Genomic DNA, 20,390 nt, shown 5'->3' on the forward strand with positions numbered 1-20,390 from the left:
AAAGTAAACAGACAAATATTTTAGTAAAACCGACCACCATAAAGTAATTATCTATTATGATCTATATGTACAGAGCTCTATAGAGATTAGGCTATTTATTTGGCACTCTAGAATAATTAATAAGATAACATACATAAAGCTGTAATATATGATTTATCAACAATGCAAGAAGATCAATCTGAAAAAAAACAAAAACACAAAATAAGACATCTTAAATATTTTTAAAAATGCAGCAATGATAATTATTTCCTACTGAACTACACATCTACTGATGTGTAAGAAGAAGCTGAGCATTAACAACATGAATATAGTCACTATATTTCATCTTGAATATCTTTCCACTTAAATATTATTTTACTTTCTGTATTTCATAGTGTCCCTTCAAGTAGCGCCTAAAATGCCTGTGCATAGACTTATTAATACCTTCAGGATGGAGTCAATTGTACACGTTCTGATCAAAACAAAATGTAGACAAAAACTGGAATTTGCGCTACATGACTGTTCCCCTCTTTCATATTAAGTGCACCCACACTTATTATATATCATTTTTAACCGACCACAAATGAAACATAATCTTTTATGAATAAAGTGAAAAAAAAAAAAACTGTGAGAAATAACTTTTTTTTTTTTAATTTGTAGTTCCGTCTGACATTTTAGCTGTAAATGTCATAATACTGTTAGCTTTTACTGCAATAAAATACACATATTTGTATTCAGCAAAATCTCATGAGTACAACAGTACCCCCCTTTAACCGGTTTTACGGCGTTTTGGAAAGTTACAGGGTCAAATATAGGACATTCCATTTTTCTGTTTTTTTTCACATTGAAATTCGCCAGATTGGTTATGTTGCCTTTCAGACCGTGTGGTAGCCCAGGAATGAGAATTACCCCCCATTATGGCATACCATTTGCAAAAGTAACAACCCAAGGTATTGCATGTGGGGTATATCCAGTCTTTTTTAGTAGGCACTTAGTCACAAACACTGGCCAAAGCTAGCATTCATATTTGTTTTTGTGTGAAAAAAAAGCAAAAAACTAACATTTGGCCAGTGTTTGTTACTACGGTATTTTTCTCCATAAGACGCACTTTTATTCCCCTCAAAAGTGAGGGGAAATGTCTGTGCGTCTTATGGAGCTAATGTGAAGGAGCTAAACCTGTCTTGTAGCGTGGGCCAGCAGCACAGCGCGCACCGCGGTACAGTGTGCACACTTCCTTTCAGTCCTGCTGGAAACTGAAACCTGAAATTGAAGTTCCTGTACCACGGTGCATGCTGTGCTGCCGGCCCACGCAACAAGACAGGTAAGTAATTATGGGACACTATGGAACAAGGGGGGACACTATGGGACAAAGGGAGGGGGGGGGGGGAGACAATATGGGACAAGGGGAGGGGGGCACTATGGGATGAGAACACCATTGGACAAGGGGAGGAGGGGGTTAAAGAACACTTGGACAAGGGGATGGGGGGTTAAAGAACACTATCGGACAGGGGAGAAGGGGTTAAAAATCACTATGGGACAGAGGAAGGGGGGGTTAAAAATCACTATGGGACAGTGGAGGGGGGAGGGTTAAAGATCATTATGGGACAGGGGAGGGGGGTTACAGATCATTATAGGACAGGAGAAGGGTGTGGGTGGTAAGGAACACTATGGGACAGGGAAGAAAAAAAAATATTCTGAACAAACTGGCCCATAGTAAGAAACACTATGGGACAGTTTGTTCAGAATTTTTTTTTTCTGGTTTGATCCTCTAAAAACTAGGTGCGTCTTATGGTGTGGTGCGTCTTATGGAGCGAAAAATACAGTAAGTTGCTACTAAAAAGACTGGACATACCCCACTTGCAATACCTTGGGTTCCCTACTTTTGCAAATGGTATGCCATCATGGGGATAATTCTCATTCCTTGGCTACCATACGGTCTCAAAGGCAACATTACCAAACTGGCAAATTTCAATGTAAAAAAAATGAAATGCAAGCCTTATATTTGACTCTCTAACTTTCCAAAACACCATAAAACCTGTACATTGGGGGTACTGTTATACTTGGGAGACTTCACTTAGCACAAACAGTAAAATACATTACAACAATAATATTGTCAGTAAAAGTGCTGCTCATGTGTGAAAAATGCAAAAAAACATAACTTTTAATAAAAATATCATTGTTGTAATACAATTTACCATTTTCAAACACTAATATTTGTGTTCAACAAAGTCTCCCGGGAAAAACAGTTCCCCCCATGTACAGGTTTTATGGTGTCTTGGAAAGTTACAGGGTTAAATATAGTGCTTGCAAATTACACTCTCTGAACTTTCTGCCTGGGTTGTCAGGCATGTCAATCAAATTTTAATTAATAAAATCTCATAATTATGCTAAAAGATTACTTAAATATACACATAGAATGTTAATATATATACATATATATGTATTTAAATTCTACGTGTATACTTATGTAATCATTCATGTAATTATATATATATTTTTATTTATTATTGTAATTATACGTATATATATATCTTATATATATGTAACATCATATGTAGTATATTTTATATTAATATAAGTACATATATTAATATTAAAATACACTTAGAATGAAGTTACATATATAAGATGTATGTATATATATATATATATATACACACACACACACACACACACACATTTAATTTATTGTAAACACGTTTCATTATTATTATTATTTTTACACTAGATTTCAGTAAGGTTTTTGACACTGTTGCACATAGAAGGCTTATCAATAAACTGCAATCTTTAAGTTTGGATTCCAATATTGTTGAATGGGTAAGGCAGTGGCTGAGTGACAGGCAACAGAGGGTTTGTCACCAGTGGGGTACCTCAGGGATCTGTACATGGACCCATTCTCTTTAATATTTTTATTAGTGATATTGCAGAAGATCTTGATGGTAAAGTACCGTATATACTCGAGTATAAGCCGACCCGAATATAAGCCGAGGCCCCTAATTTTACCCCAAAAAACTGGGAAAACTTATTGACTCGAGTATAAGACTAGGGTGGGAAATGCAGCAGCTACTGGTAAATTTCTAAATAAAATTAGATCCTAAAAAAATATATTAATTGAATATTTATTTACAGTGTGTGTATAATGAATGCAGTGTGTGTGTATGAATGCAGTGTGAGTGTATGAATGCAGTGTGAGTGTATGAATGTCGCGTGTGTGTATGAGTGTCGCGTGTGTGTATGAGTGCAGCGTGTGTATGAGTGCAGTGTGTGTGTGTATGAATGCAGTGTGTGTGTATGAATGCAGTGTGTGTATGAGTGCAGTGTGTGTGTATATGAGTGCAGTGTGTGTGTATATGAGTGCAGTGTGTGTGTGTATGAGTGCAGTGTGTGTGTGTATGAGTGCAGTGTGTGTATGAGTGCAGTGTGTGTGTGTGTGAGTGCAGTGTGTGTGTGTGTGTGTGTGTGCAGTGTGTGTGTGTGTGTGTGTGTGTGTGCGGAGCCTTGGTGGGGGGTGGGCAATTTTTAAAAAAAAATTTATTATTCTTTTTATTTTTTATTATTATTTATTATTATTTTATTTAATTTCATTATTATTATTTTTATATTATTATTTAATGTAATTATTATTATTATTAATATTTATTTTTTTCGTCCCCCCTCCCTGCTTGATATATGGCAGGGAGGGGGGCTCTCCTTCCCTGGTGGTCCTTCATTGGCAGTTCAGTGGGGGGGGGGGCTGTGGGGGCTTTGAGAGAGCATTACTTACCTCTCCTGCAGCTCCTGTCAGCTCTCTCCTCCTCCGCGCCGTCCGTGCAGCTCCCTCTGTCAGCTCCCAGTGTAAGTCTTGCGAGAGCCGCGGCTCTCGCGAGACTTACACTGGGAGCTGACCGAGGTGCTGAACGGACGGCGCAGAGGAGAAGGGAGCTGACGGGAGCTGCAGGAGAGGTAAGTAACGCTCTCTCACAGCCCCCACAGCCCCTGTCTGTATTATGGCAATGTAAGTTGCCATAATACAGACTATTGACTCGAGTATAAGCCGAGTTGGGGTTTTTCAGCACAAAAAATGTGCTGAAAAACTCGGCTTATACTCGAGTATATACGGTATGTCTTTTTGCTGATGATACTAAGATATGTAACAGGGTTGATGTTCCAGGAGGGATAAGCCAAATGGCTAATTATTTAGGTAAACTAGAAAAATGTTCAGAGTTGTGGCAACTGACATTTAATGAGGATAAGTGCAAGATAATGCATCTTGGACGTAAAAACCCAAGGGCAGAGTACAGAATATTTGATAGAGTCCTAACCTCAACATCTGAGGAAAGGGATTTAGGGGTGATTATTTCTGATGACTTAAAGGTAGGCAGACAATGTAATAGAGCAGCAGGAAATGCTATCAGAATGCTTGGTTGTATAGGGAGAGGTATTAGTAGTAGAAAGAGGGAAGTGCTCATGCCATTGTACAGAACACTGGTGATACCTTAGAGAGAGTTCAGAGAAGGGCATGAAACTGGCATGAAACTGGTTCAGGGAGTGCAGGATAAAACTTACTAAGAAAGGTTAAAGGATCTTAACATGACCAGCTTGGAGGAAAGACGAGACAGGGGGGATACGATAGAAACATTTAAATACATAGAGGGAATCAACACAGTAAAGTAGGAGACTATATTTAAAATAAGAAAAACTACCACAACAAGAGGACAGTCTTAAATTAGAGGGACAAAGGTTTAAAAATAATATCAATAAGTATTACTTTACCGAGAGGGTAGTGGATGCATGGAATAGCCTTCCAGCTGAAGTGGTAGAGGTTAACACAGTAAAGGAGTTTAAGCATGCGTGGGATAGGCATAAGGCTATCCTAACTATAAGATAAGGCCAGAGACTAATGAAAGTATTTAGAAAATTGGGCAGACTAGATGGGCCGAATGGTTCTTATCTGCCGTCACATTCTATGTTTCTATGTTTCTATGTTACCCACCAGCAGGTAGTGTAACAGCCCAGGCAGTCCCCCTGCTGGCAGATCCACAGCAAGCTATAGGGGGCCATGTGATCACTCTTTGAGAGCGATCACATGGCCCCGTGGGGCCTGATTTGCCGGGGGAGGGCAGCCTGGGCTGTCAGGCAGTCAACCCAAAGAGAATCGCCGCAACGGCTTTAAAGCCCATTAGAATGGGCACGGCGTAGAACGCCGCAGCGGCATTAAGGGGTTATTATAACCATGAAACAGTACACTAAACTCAAACCAAACAACAGTTTCCTCAACCCCTTAAAGGGAAACTGTAATGCCCTAGGGGGCACTCCTCTCCCCTGCTGCCATCTCATTAAAGAGGTGGGTGTTACACTTATATAACACTCACCTCCAGTCCACCTGTGCTCACTCCTTTAATATAATCTTAGCCAGTGCTATCAGTGCCGGTTAGAGAATTACCATAGTGACCACAGTGCATGCACTGTGGTTGCAATACATGGAGAGCAGAGGTACGTCCTTTGAGAGTGCCTGCCGATGAATTGAGAGTCAGATGGGAGAAAAAACGATTTTTAAAAAGTTTTTTCTACAAATCTATACATTTGAAAGCCCCTTCAGCAGCTTAACTTATTTCAGTGCCGGTCTCCCTCGGCGCTGGTGACCTCTCCTCCCCTGTCGACGTCAGCTCCCCCATCCGACATCAGCGGAGCCGAATGCACAAGAATTCAAAGTGTCCATAGGAAAGCATTTCTCAATGCTTTCCTATGGACGCTCTGCACGATGGAGAAAAATAAAAAAACATTGTTAAAATGGGGAGGGGGAGAAGGAGATATGTGTTTGTCTATGTACGTGTATGTATGTGTGGTGGGGTGCCCCTGCATGCGTGGATAGCTATCTTGGGGTGTGGATTTTGGGGTCAGCATCCCATGTTTTGTGTCTCAGCTGGTGGTCCTTGACGTGTTGGTGGGCCATACTGCGTGTCGTAGGCCTAGGATATGTACAGGGGTGGTCGTTGGTCTCCAGTGCCCCACCCCTCGGGTTGTCTATCCCAGGCTACCACTCCAGTACGTCTCAACCTTGGGCCTAGTTGGTACTATGTGTGATAGGGGTGATATATATATATATATATACCCCGAGCTGTGTATGCGCCTGCATTCTACTGCCCTCATGGGAAATAGGCATGGGTGATGTGACGTATTTGTGATGCTGTAGTCTCCGACGGGTGTATGTCATGTGGCGCATGGTGTAGGTCTAGTCAGGTGGCGTATTAGGTTGACCTGTCGTCATGTGCTGGTAGTCAGGTATGGTGTTTGAGTCATGCTGCATCTCCTTACGAGACACATTCCTCTGGTTCTCTATGTGTGGTGGAAGTCAGTGTTGTCTGTGGAGAGGATCCAGTGTGTCCAGGTCGTCATGCATGTCTGGGACCTCCCCTCTGCCTGCAGGGAAAGCTCCTCTAGGGCGCGTTGCTCTTCCATGCATTGATACCATAGGTTCATGCTTTTTCCAGAGGAGTGGAATCAGGTTTTTAGCTACATTAAGGATGTAAGGGATTTTTTGTATACTAAGGAGTGCAGGTTTGTGTGGTGTAGGAGAAGGGGTGCAGGTTGCAGGTTGGTGGTGGGTCATTGTGACAAACTCTGTATTTCGCTGGCCCAGTAAACTTTTTTCCTACATTCGGTAGTTGGATCTACCAAACACCGACCACCCCCTGGCTCATTTAACTTCAAAGTAACTGTTACAAAATCACTACAGACCAGCGATATGTTGTTTCCTTGCCATGTTTTCGCTTTGGTACTCTAATTTTGTGCCCACCTCATGAATGGATTACTTGCACCTATTCGTTAAACGAACAACAGACCACCTGGTCCCTGGCGAGTGCCGCCACTTAACCCCGGTCACCTTTCTAACAACCGAACGGCCGACAACCCTGCGAGGGGAGTGTGTCTCCAATTGATCGCCCAGAGAGTTGCGGTCTGCGGTTAACCGCAACCTAATTGACAGCCTCAGGGCATTCCCGTTCGTGCCTCATCTCCCGATACTCAAACTACCGAAAGGGTCACAAACGGGTACCACATACAGCCTGGCGTGTGGCCTCAATTAGAACATTGGGTTTTGCGGTTAACCGCATGTTAAGTACCCCCTTCACGGCGGTCTACGTTCGTCTCCCGAACAACGGAAACATCCAGTAATAGAGCAGGGATTCGCACACAACTCTGGCCGTTACTCGTTCCACGAGTTTGATGTCGAGGTCCCGCTGCCTAATGACTCACTTAAAAACATGGCCGCCATCTCAAGCTCGGGTCCAAAGATTTTAACGGACTTTGTAACGAGGAAATCAAGCGTATAGTTCGTGGATTTTGGGCGCTCTTCGGTTAACTATTTCGCCCAGACCGGGGCTACACAATGAATGGTGGAAGACACAAATTGTATCTGAAAATGTTGAAGTTATGTATTTTTAACCTGTTTTTTATGTAGCAATAAAACGTGGTATTTTGGGCACTTGGAGATAATTGCATTGTCATAACCGTTGGATTCATTATCTCCAAGCTGGGCGGTAACAAATTCAAACAATACATTTTATTCTCATTGGTCGTTCACTTGTATTGTCCCTGTATCCCATCAGGTCCAGAGGGGGCTGTCCCTGGACCTGAGATTTTGCATAAATACCGATACCTGTGTGCCATTAAAGCCAGTTCTTGCTTGATCTTCAAATCGCAGCCTTGACTCGTTTTGTGGGGAAAAGAGTATCCTAGCTGTACTATAGCTAGTGGGATTGTTCTACATTTACAGGATCCTTCTGGTCGACTAGCTGAAGTGGCTTCTCACTCTCTCTGCATTTGGGATCCAGACTATCCAAGCGGTCCAGCTTCCAGCTAGCCTGGGGGTTACCGTAACAGTAACCACAAGATTAAGTGCTCTCCCTGCTGTCTCCCGAAAGCAGGCAGCAGGACTTGGTCATCTGGAACTATAAGTCGGACACTCGACCTCGAGAACACCACTGATTTTGTATGAATGCCTGCTTCTATTCTTGACAAGCCAGGAGAGCGCTATTCAGTGAAAAGGTATGCATGAACAAGATGAACAATCATTACCTATGAGCCAGTGGAACCGTTTGGTATTTTGTTCGTTTTGGGACTTCCGGAAGTGACCGACCGCTACTACTTTTCTCATGGAACTATTTTGGGCAGACTCCACGTGTGCAGTCGGTCAAAACTTTACCCCGGTGGCGATTTGACTGTATTTGTGGGATCTGAGCACTTTTTGGACACGTTGGACGCTCAGATCCAGGCTATCCGGGCATATAGGAATTTTGGTGGTGCCTCTTAATATTATGTATGTTTTAGGGTGTTTTATGTTTTATATTTTGTACCTCTAGTGCCTGGAAGATAATTAGCTTATAGACACAGAGATGCCTTGGCGTGTTTTAATATGTTTTTGCTGGAGACCCCATGATGGGGGTCTGTGTATAAAAGTGGGCCATCTGGCCATAATAAAACCATTCCAGTTGTAACCTTCATCAAGTCTCGACTGATGTTTGGCTATGTGAATGTTGAAGCAACTGATTTTTCTCATGACCTGCTTGTATTTCGGAAGAGTACGAACTAGCATACTATGCAAATGGGCAATAATTACTCAAGCCTCTACCAGTTCAGGAGTGTGTGAACGAACGTACTATACAAAGTACAAGGGCTTTGTTACAATTGGTGGCAAGCGACGGGATCTAACTTTCTAATGGACCTCCTGAACAAGAATCAGCAGTGAATGGCCAAGCAATACCAAAGCCCCAAGCGAACAATGGTGAAAGATCTACTGGAAGCTTGGGGTCATTCGGGCAAGTAAAAATAAATCAGCAATCATAGCCGAACTGATGGAGGGCGACCAAGCCAGAAATGCAACGGCAGTTTGCAGGGAAGAGGCAGAGTCCCAGAGGAACAGTGGAGTGAATCCTGTCCAAGATGCAGGCGACAACCGGGAGCACTATCGGCAGTGGGTAACCATAGACTGCAAGAGGCAAAGGAACTGAGAGACACTGGCGTGACCTTAACCCTGGTACAACTGCACAAGGTCACCCCACAAGCCAGTACTGGCCAGACCGTCACAGTGAGGGTGGAAGGAGGCTCCATCCACAAACTCCCAACAGCCCGAGTTCATTATGCGAGACCTCCCCACCGAAGTACTGTTGGGGAACGACCTGGGCTGCCTGACATCACAGTTCAACGCTCCCTACCATGAGACTGCAAGCCCGTAGGGGAGAATGATGCACTCTGATGACCCCAAGGTAGGACCCTATGTCCCGACCCTAGCAGAGAATTGCACCCCATACTGGGGTACCACCCAAGGTTTTGATGGCGAACTGAGGGCAGACCCCACATTAGAGGAGTATTGGAAACAGGCGGAGTCCCCCCAAGGAGATATAGAACAGGAGAGGTTTTAGTGGGAAAAGGGTCTGTTATACCAGGTTAAAGGTGTAATAGGGAGGGGAGCAGTGCTAAAAGACGGCTAATGGTGCCCTGCAAGTACCAGGCTGAGCTACTTAAACCTAGCCACGATATCCCCCTAGCAGGACATCTGGGTATACGGAAAACAAAAGACCAGTTAACCCAGACTTTCTTTTAGCCCAGGATCACACGATCTGTAGAATTACTGCAGGGCTGGTGATGTCTGCCAAAAGATAGGGAAAAGGGGTGACCACCTGAAGGTCAAATTACACCCGTTCCCCATAATCGAGAAACCCTTCCACCGAGTAGCGGTAGACTTGATAGGCCCTTTCAGTAAGCCCAGCACCTCGGGCAAGAAATACATCCTTACCATAGGCAGTAGCTCTTCCTAACGTAGATGCAGAAACCGTAGCTGAGGTATTAGTTAAAATCTTTACCCGAGTAGGTTTTCCTCTGGAGATTTTGTCTGATCAGGGCACCCGATTTACGGCACTTGTTACCCAGCAATTGTGGCAGAGTTGCAGAGTAACACCCCCAGACAAATGGACTCTGTGAAAATTTTAATGGCACGCTGAAACAGATGCCTGTTCCTTTCTCCCCTCCTGTTTGCCTACAGCGAAGTGCCCCAGGAGTCCACAGGGTTCTCCCCCTTCAAATCCCTATACGGGAAAAAAGTATGGGGGCCCCTGGACCTTATACGGGAGCACTAGGAGGGTGACACAGGAGAGGAAGTGATGCCTATTGTAACCTACGTCCTGGAGTTGAGGGACCGCCTGCAGGCTCTCACTGACTTTGTTAGGGAGAATCTGCAGGCGACCCAGTGACGCCAGAAGAGGTGGTATGATAGGGGAGACCGAGAGTGGGTCCTAGAAATAGGACAGAAGCTCTGAAGCCGACCAAAAAGGACAAGCTTCAGGCCACCTGGCAGGGACCCTTCCGAGTAGTGGAGCGCATAAGCGACACTACCTACATTGTAGGGAAATGTTCAGATGAGAGGATATGACATGTTAAAACTTTACTTCGAGAGGACGTGGCCGATGTATGCGCTCCCTCTTTCCAAGTGGCTACTAAAAAAGACTGGACATACCCCATTTGCAATACCTTGGGTTGTCTACTTTTGCAAATGGTATGCCATCATGGGGGTAATTATTATTCCTGGGCTACCATACAGTCTCAAAGACAACGTAACCAATCTGGCGAATTTCAATTTCAAATGTAACACGCTATATTTGACCCTGTAACTTCCCAAAACACCATAAAACCTGTACATAGGGGGTACTGTTTTACACGCGAGACATCGCTGAATACAAATATGTGTATTTTATTGCAGTAAAAGCAAACAGTATTTTGACATTCACAGTTAAAATGTCACGTAGAACTAAGAAAATGTTTACAAATCTTATTTTCTCCCATTTTTTAAATATTTTTTATTCATATTAAATTATGTTCAATACCTAGATATCTGATGTTAAATGAAAGCCCTGAATAAAATGATATATAATAAGTGTGGGTGCATTTAATATGAAAGAGGTGAATTACGGTTGGACAGACATATAGCGCAAATGCCAGGTTCTGTTTACGTTTTGTTTTGATCACAACTTGTACATTTGGGTGTGGTCTTAAGGGGTTACTCAGAAAAGTTTATCATCTGTAGTGTAAAACTTGGTTAAAATATTTTTTGGGTTACTGGATGGAAAAGAAAAAGTTAAATTGACTATTTGTGTGGGAAATATTGTATATTTTTAGTTGCAATATTCAAGTGTTTAACCTAAGAATTGAGTTAATTCTAAAGCTCTGGGCTACGTTCTGTGTAAAGGAATTCTCAAGTGAGCTAAAAGTTTCCAAAATATTGCTAAAAATGCATCTATGTATGATATAACTGAAAATTAAATTCTAGCGGAATTATTTGTAATTTTGCATGTAACTCCTTTAGAAAATAATCTACTCATGTTGCTTTTAAGCTATATTTAATTGTGTCAATTGTGCCAAAACTGTTGCTATATCTAATACTTTGTTATACCTAAATATTCACTGATATTGTCATGCTGGTTACATAATATTATTAAATATTTGTCACAATAAATTATATGTTTATAATCGGTTGTGATTAATGTGTGAAATACAAATCCTCTAATAAAAGTATTCTAGGGTCTATAAGAGTTAAAATAGTGGGTAACTCTATGCTTTAATTCAATCAAGGGGAAACAGTGCCAAACTATAAATTTTTGATATTAATAACAATTATTAATGTTGATACTTTTTATAAAATATTTTTAATATTTACACTGAGGGGAAAAAAAGTACTTGATACCCTGCTGATTGTGAATGTTTGCCCACTGAGAAAGAACTGATCAGTCTAAAATTGTAATGGTAGGTGTATTTTAACAGTGAGAGACAGAATAACAAAATGAAAAAAAAAATCCAGAAAAATTAATGTCAAAAAAGTTATACATTTATTTGCATGTCAATGAGTGAAATAAGTATTTGACCTCTTCGACTTGGTAGCAAAACAGTTGCTGGCAATCACAGAGGTCAGATGTTTCTTGTAGTTGCCCACCAGGTTTGCACACATCTCAGGAGGGATTTTGTGTCACTCCTCTTTGCAGATCCTCTCCAAGTCATTAAGGTTTCGAGGCTGACATTCGGCAACTCGAACCTTCAGCATCTTCCACAGATTTTCTATGGGATTAAGGTCTGGAGACTGGCAAGGCCACTCCAGGACCTTAATGTGCTTCTTCTTGAGCTCCTTTGTTGTCTTGGTTGTGTGTTTTGGGTCACTGTCATACTGGAATATCCATTCTCAATAATATTCTTTATTAATATTTAAAAAATTATTTACATAAAATGACAAAGACCATGCAAACATACGTAACAAATAATAAATAAAAGAAAAAACAGATAATAAAATTTCAGGTTTTCTAACAGTGCCAGTGGTACTATTAGATTAACTAATTTAGATGTATCCAATATTAAGCTGCAAAGATTGTAGCCGCAGATCAGAGTCAGTCGAAAATATATTATAGAGTCCTTATATGAGTAAGAATATAATGCAAAATATTTAGTTTCTATTCCGAATCCTCATAACAGACAGCATTAGTCAAGTATTTTCTAATGTCATGATCCATTTAATGTAATGCTGTTGTTTATTTATAAAATGGAATGAAGAGCCCAAAATATCAATTTCCAATGCCTTGGCTTAGAGAAGGAGGTTCACACCCAAGATTTGATGGTACATGACCCGTCTATCGTCCCTTTGATGCGGTGCAGTTGTCCTGCCCCTTAGCAGAAAAACACCCCCAAAGTATAATGTTTCCACCTCCATGTTTGACAGTGGGGATGGTGTTCTGTATCAACTAGAAGGTCTCCAAAGCATGCAACTAATCTCCTGGTTAAAAATGCAATCTGAGGGGCATGGAAGCCGAGGAAGATGGCGGCGTGAACCCAGAGCTCCCAGCAAGACTCTCAGCACAACCTCGCCTACAGCACCCAATTGCCCCGAAAATGGGCAAATCACAGAGAGCATCACACTCCTCAAAGCCCACAGACACCCCAAGGGGCACCACAAATCCGTCCATGCGGCGGTACCTGACGACCCCGGCGGACCGGGAGGCTCAGGCCTCCAACGACTCAATGGCATCAGGCGAGATCCTCTCGCCCTCTCTGTGCGGCGAGGAGGCACTGGCCGAGACACCCACATTGTACCCCACAGAAACGCACCCGGATTGGATGCATATCCTCCGCAGCCTACCTACTAAGGCGGACCTGGCGGAGGCAAACAACAACCTCCGCGCCTCCATTACAGAAGAAATACAGGCCATGAGGGAGTTCTGCGGCCTAAGCCAGAGGGTATCCCAGCTCGAGGCGGACTGCGACCACATGCAAGCGGTGCAGTCTGAAAACACAGGGACTCTGCAGCCAACTATCCAGCGGATACAACAGATGGCATACCACCTGGAGGATCTTGATAACCAGGCAGAACATCAGGATCCGAGGGATCCCTGAGGAGACGGACGACGCTACCCCATTACAGTCCACCCTGATGGTGATTTTCAACAAATTGGGTTGCACACCGCAGGAACCAATAGACTTGGTGAGAGCACTTAGACCAAAGGGCCCCCCAGGGAGCTTACCCAGAGACGCGATATGCTGCCTGGCAAGTTATCAAATGAAAGAAGAGATACTGCGGAGAGCCAGGGACGCGGACAAGGTGTTAATGGGTGACACAGAGATCCAGCTATTTCCGGACCTATCCCCCACCACTCTGGCATACCGCAGGGCTTTGCGCCCATTCACCAGACAACTACAAGCTAAATACCGCTGGTGTTTCCCGATTGGACTTCAGGTGCACACAACAAAGGGTCCGTACATGGTGAAAGAAAAGGCCAACATGGACGCCCTGGGGAGGGTGTTGCAGATCACCCAGGCTCCACTAAAATGGCCGGACCCCCTGACCCTCTATACACCAGCTCAGAATCCAAAGACGCAGGCTACAGGCAACCAGATCCCACGGACCTCCCGCGGACCAAGTGACAGGCCGAAGGGGCCTATGAGAGGAGGTAGAGAAAGCCGGTAGAAAAACCAGGACCAGATGAGATAACAACATCGCCCGCAGGGGACTCTCCCCCTAATCGCCTACCCGACCAAACCCACACCGAACACGAACAGGATAAGACGACAACCCCACATGGACATAGACACATTGCATGAAGCTACAGCACGGACTATGTAGGCCATATCGCTAGCCAGAGAACAGTAATCACCCGAAAAAGGACTAACACGGACATGACACCACCGACCAGTGACCCATCCCGAAAGCGCATATCGGAGGCCCCGGACTTACAGGCCGCCACGCGGCTCAGGGCCCTAGATCCGGGGACATCGAGACCCATTTAATGAGCAAACCTAAGTATCTCACACAACTGACCGACAGGTCAGAGAGACTTTTACTACCTCAGCATAACTACACTCCAATAAGGAGGTTGATCACCACTTGCATATAATGTAGGGCGGAGGGAGGGGTAGGAAGGGGTAAACGGAGGAAGCACAACGTAAAATATATGACAACGCACAGAGATGGGGAACAAGACTGGTGGACGACCGACGCGGACAACTGCACCCCCCAACAGGGCCTAGTGATGACCTACCTAGGAGCAGGCCGGGGGGCGGGGGTCCGCGTCGCTCAGACATCTAGCAGGGGGGCAGAGGTCTGGGCAAGACTACCATGCCACCGTACCACCGCAGGACTTAAGACTCAAGACAGAATAATAGGACAATCATGAGAAAGCACCCCCACCCAAAAACGGATGGGAAACATACTAGCAGACGCACACACGGACGTAGGGGGAGGAAGTGGGGAAGGGAAACTAACAGATCTTGGATAAAGCATAGCGGAAGGGAGGAGGGAGGGAGCATAACCGCACACACAAGTACACCTTTGGGGACAGACAGGAGGACAGGACTCTAGACACGGGGGGGAGGGAGGGGGACCCAGGGGGCGAGAAATAACTGGCTGACCAATGTACGCATGGATACACCTACGAACCCATACTTGGACTCAGTTGGGCTAATGGGGATGAATGCAAATGTCACAATCTGTTTTTGTTGATGTTCCGCTTTTTGTTCAACATAATATTGCACTGTTTAAGTTTCAATTGATTCAATGATGCAACGCAAGTCCGAGGCGAGGACACAAACCACACATACAATCACATAGAGCCCCACGGGGGAAGACATGGGACATTGACAGAGGCACGAGGTAATCTCGGGGAAGGAATCGCAGAGCGACTAACCCGAACACAACCACTCACAAATAGACACGACCGTAGGCCTCGACCTTCCTTCTACTCCCACATGGGACAAGCGCCAATTTCACCTAGACGCGAACACCCTAACGCCGCAGCGACGGCGGACACCTCAGATTATACACACACACATCCCTTTGACACTACTTCCCTCAAACGCCCCCCCCCCCCCGTAGCAGCCGGGGCACAGGACTAGCCGAGACCTGCTCAAAATGACACTGACACCAGCCAATCTCACACTGGTCACCATAAACGCACGGGGACTGAACAAAGCCGCAAAGAGATCGGCAGCCTTAAAAGACTTTCACGCCGCTAGGGCGTCAATAATATATATCCAAGAGACACACTTTAATGGGGGAGCCAGACCGAAGCTACATAACCACCAATACCCCATGGGCTATTACAGCGATTATCAAGGGGGCAAGGCTCGGGGAACGGCGATCCTAATACGCAGGGGAGTCCCCTTCCAGGAACAGGGTCTACAGACAGACCGAGAGGGCAGATATGTACTCTTGAAAGGAACGATAGCAGGGCAGATGTACACCTTCGCCAATATATATGCCCCCAATCAGAGGCACCACAGATTCCTCACGGGAATCCTCCGTAAAATACGGGGGTTCGCGGAGGGAATACGGATAGTAGGGGGAGACCTTAACCTAGCCCTAGACCCGAAATGGGACACATCCACCGGCGCCACCCATATCCCAACGCAACATTTGACCGCACTCAAAAATTTCATATCTAAACACAAACTGGTAGACAGTTGGAGAGCCCACCACCCAGACGAGATAAACTATACGTTTTTCTCACACCCCCATAATTCGTACACCAGAATTGATTATTTTTTCTTAACACACTATCACCTCCCTCTCGTCTTACAAGTAGAACATGGCACAGCCACATGGTCGGACCACGCCCCTGTGACGCTCACGATAGCGTCTCCACTATACAGACCAAGGGTGGCCAAGTGGCAGCTCAATGAGCACTTACTCAATATACCGGAGGTAAAAACAGAAATCGGAACAGCCCTCCGAGAATACTTCAACTTGAACACACCATCTCAAACGTCCCCAACGATTAGGTGGGAGGCACACAAGAGCGTGATCAGGGGCAACTTCCTACAAAAAAGCGCCATACTGAAACGACAAAGGGAGGCAGCCATGGAAAACATACTGACAATAATTCAGGAGATAGACAATCTCAATAAAAGCAAACAGACGCCCGAACTGCAAAGCCAATTGCTTTCACTACGCAGAGACCTGACAAAACTTCTCCAGACGAGATACATAGGGATGCGCTGCGACATAAGGCATTCTTTGCTTTACATGGAAACAAGAGCGGCAGGCTACTGGCACGAATGCTTGCCAAACACCGACAACAGACGTATATAGACCGCATCAGAGACAGTAAGAACACGCTACATAGACTACCCCAAAAGATACAGGAAACAATCAGAGCGTACTATGCCAGCCTCTATACACTCCCACGGCCGCAAACGCATCACGCAGACGAACGCCTAACAGACTCAATATTAGAATATCTGAACTCACACTCGACACCCACATTAGATAGAGACACAGCAGAGCTCCTGGACGAGGAGATAACGCTGGAGGAACTGACACTGGCAGAGAAACAGCTGAAAACGGGCAAAAGCCGGGCCCAGACGGCCTGCCGCTCTGCTATTATAAGACGTTCGCTGACATGCTATACACCCCACTCATAACAACGTTTAACGCCATAAAAGAGGGCCATCACCTCCCCAAGCAATCCCTGGCAGCGCACATCACGAGGTACACCCAGACCAGGTGGGATTTGTGATGGGGCGGGAAGCACGAGAGAACACCATGCACACTCTCACACTGATGCACAGCGGTAGGCATACTCCGGGGGGCCTTCTCCTGCTATCCACGGATGCGGAGAAGGCCTTCGACAGGGTGGGATGGAAATACCTGTTCCATACCCTTGCACACATGGGCCTGGAACCGGGGCTTAGAGGGTGGATAGAGGCATTATATACACAACCCTCAGCACAGGTGGTCATAAACGACGGCCTGTCGGAACCGTTCGATATACAAAACGTCACACGCCAGGGATGTCCCCTGTCCCCGATCCTCTTCATCCTGGCCCTGGAACCGCTGCTGGTAGCCATCAGAAACAACCCAGACATAATGGGGATGCAAACAGGGACGACACACCACAAAATTGCGGCATATGCTGATGATCTACTATTCTATGTGACCAACCCAGAAATATCCCTCCCCAACATACTGAAAGCATTTCAGGACTTTGGGAAGCTCTCCAACCTCAAAATAAATCTAACCAAATCGTTCATACTTAACATTAACATCCCAGAACAGAAGGCGGAACCATTACGCCAACACTACACATTCCAATGGGCAACACACAAAATCAAATACCTAGGCGTCTGGCTAACAAAAAGAGAAGGGGACTTTTTCAAAGAAAATGTCATCGCCATGCAGGCAAAAATGCACATGGACATGCAAGAATGGGCATACCCACACATCTCCTGGCTGGGTAGGATACAGGTCGTGAAAATGAATTTCCTTCCGCGCCTACTCTACCTATTCCAAGCTATCCCCATAACGGTCCCCCATTCGTATTTCACCTCACTACGCACGGCTCTAGGCCAATATGTATGGAACGTGAAAAACCAAGGCTTCGCCACGCATTATTAACACTACCAAAAGACAGGGGCGGACTGGCGCTGCTGGATTTCACCCTCTACTACAGGGCGTGCCATTTCATGCGGATAATGGAATGGACTAAATCAGGAATGCATAAACTGTGGAAACAAGCAGAGGAACATGAAGCAGGCGTCCCGGTCGCAGTATTGCCATGGCACACGAAACAATCCCCCTACACAAGAGCGACCCTACGGGAATGGAATCGCACAAAAGGGAGACATGACATAACCACATACCCTACCACCCTATTGCCACTTACGGCCTATAAACTATTGACACACTGGTACTACACCCCCGAGATACTACATGCACGAATCCCCTCACACCCCCCTCAGTGTTGGCGATGTGGGGAGGAAAAGGGCACTCTCTTACACATCTGGTGGGACTGTAAAAAGATAGTCCCGTACTGGAAGGACATACACAAGATACTGAAACAGTTCACAGACGACCCACCACCATTCAGCCCAGCAGCCATGCTGCTACACCACACCAAGATCCCCAGAACTGCATACAAGAAATCGCTCACAATACGCATACTGAACACAGCCAAAACACTAATACCACAGTACTGGAAACAAGTCACCCCTCCCCTAAAAACCTGGTTCACACAAATGGAGGAACTAAGATCCTTAGAAGAACTCCACAATACTGCGAACGACACATTGCAAAAATACCTCAACACTTGGACACACTGGATTCTGCAGACAACCAAACCTGACTTCACTACCATGCTACAGGCTTCACCCTCAATCTAGAATACAGACATCTCAAAAGTAGAGAGGCAGGGGGATCACAGCCCTTTAACGTAGCAGAGCCCCCCCACCACGCCAGAACCGAATTCCTCACCCCATACCAAATCAGTCACGGGGAGCCTAGACACATAGACAATACACACGCACGATCCGAACGGCGACTAGCTGGGGGATAGGAACAAGACAGGCACGCAGACAACCCCCACGGGCACAGATGGGATAAGACGAAGTAACCATAAAAATACCCATTAGACACCCACCGGCCCAAACGAGACCCCAAGACACTGAGAAATAGGTAATCTGAACAACTACAAGATATAAGGCCAATACGACCTAACTGCCCCACTAAGAGGCGGATCGGTGGATCTCAGGGCCTCGGCTGCTGTGGGACCTTCCCTGACACACACCCTCACAACAAATGTAACAACACACACACATCCTCAAACAGGAGATACACAAGGGACCTATGAGTCCGACGAGACCACGGACCTGCGAGCCCATCTGAATGGGCTATTGACATATGTTTTTCAATTGATATAAGCTATATGCTCAAAGATACCTGCAAGTCTCACTGTTTTATGCACTGAAATACAAACACTAAAATTGTGCTCAATAAGGGACCTGCGAGTCCTCAGATGTCCGGGGCGCATGCGCCCACATAATGACGTGATTTTCTATGACTACTAATGTATAGACACCAAACTATATTAGGGACTTGCGAGCCCCGCAGTGTAGTCTTTGAACTCCCTGAAGGAGTGAAAACTTTGCTGATAAAACAACAAAACAATATTTACAAAAAAGAAAATACCATATGCCCAATTCTAAAAGAGCTCAGGGACCTACAAGTCTGACATGTAACCGTTAACGCAAAAAACGACTACACAAAACACTGGAGGGTAGTACATACACGACTAAAGGCCTCGGGGACTGGCAGTCCCATGACATAATAGATAACTGTACCAGGGAGAGACCTGCAAACTACAATGAAACACGAAAAGGACCGCAGTCTCTTACCACGGGCAATAACCTTAGGTGAAATGGGACCTACGTGTCCACACTGTCATTTAACGTACCATGTGAAAGTACTACCTACTGTTTATACTTCATAGGACCTGCAAGTCCAACACGTAAATGTTACTTGCGCTACGATGTGACCTGCGTGTCACCAATATATGTCTACATGATCAGCATTATCATTTTCCCTGTTATTCCAATGCGAAAGTTACTAAACAAAATTAATGGGACCTGCAAGTCCTGGTTTAATTTCTCGTATGACATGATCGAAACTGAAAAATTTTAAATAACCAATAAAAATATATTTACAAAAAAAAAATGCAATCTAGAATAACCATGGAATTTGGTAAGTTTAAAACGATTGCTTCTGCTAAGAAAGCACTTTATAACTTAAAGGCCATCCAGAACAAAGCCCCAGAGAATACCTAATAATTCTTAAGCATGCATATTCCATAGCCCAAAAGAAACCCAGGTTTGAAAGTACAGAATTTAAAGATCTGTATTTTTATGCTATGCCGGTAAACATATAGATAGTTACATAGTTACCGTATACACTGCGTGCAGAATTATTAGGCAAATGAGTATTTTGACCACATCATCCTCTTTATGCATGTTGTCTTACTCCAAGCTGTATAGGCTCGAAAGCCTACTACCAATTAAGCATATTAGGCGATGTGCATCTCTGTAATGAGAAGGGGTGTGGTCTAATGACATCAACACCCTATATCAGGTGTGCA

General features: G+C 44.8%; 1 protein-coding gene across 1 annotated transcript in view; it reads right to left on the minus strand.

The window, feature by feature from the left end:
• TULP4 (TUB like protein 4) overlaps positions 1-20,390 on the minus strand; it is a 407,212-nt gene that overhangs the window by 210,415 nt on the left and 176,407 nt on the right. The window lies entirely within an intron of this gene.

This window comes from Pelobates fuscus, chromosome 2 (assembly GCF_036172605.1).
Source record: "Pelobates fuscus isolate aPelFus1 chromosome 2, aPelFus1.pri, whole genome shotgun sequence".
NCBI classification, from domain to species: Eukaryota; Metazoa; Chordata; class Amphibia; order Anura; family Pelobatidae; genus Pelobates; species Pelobates fuscus.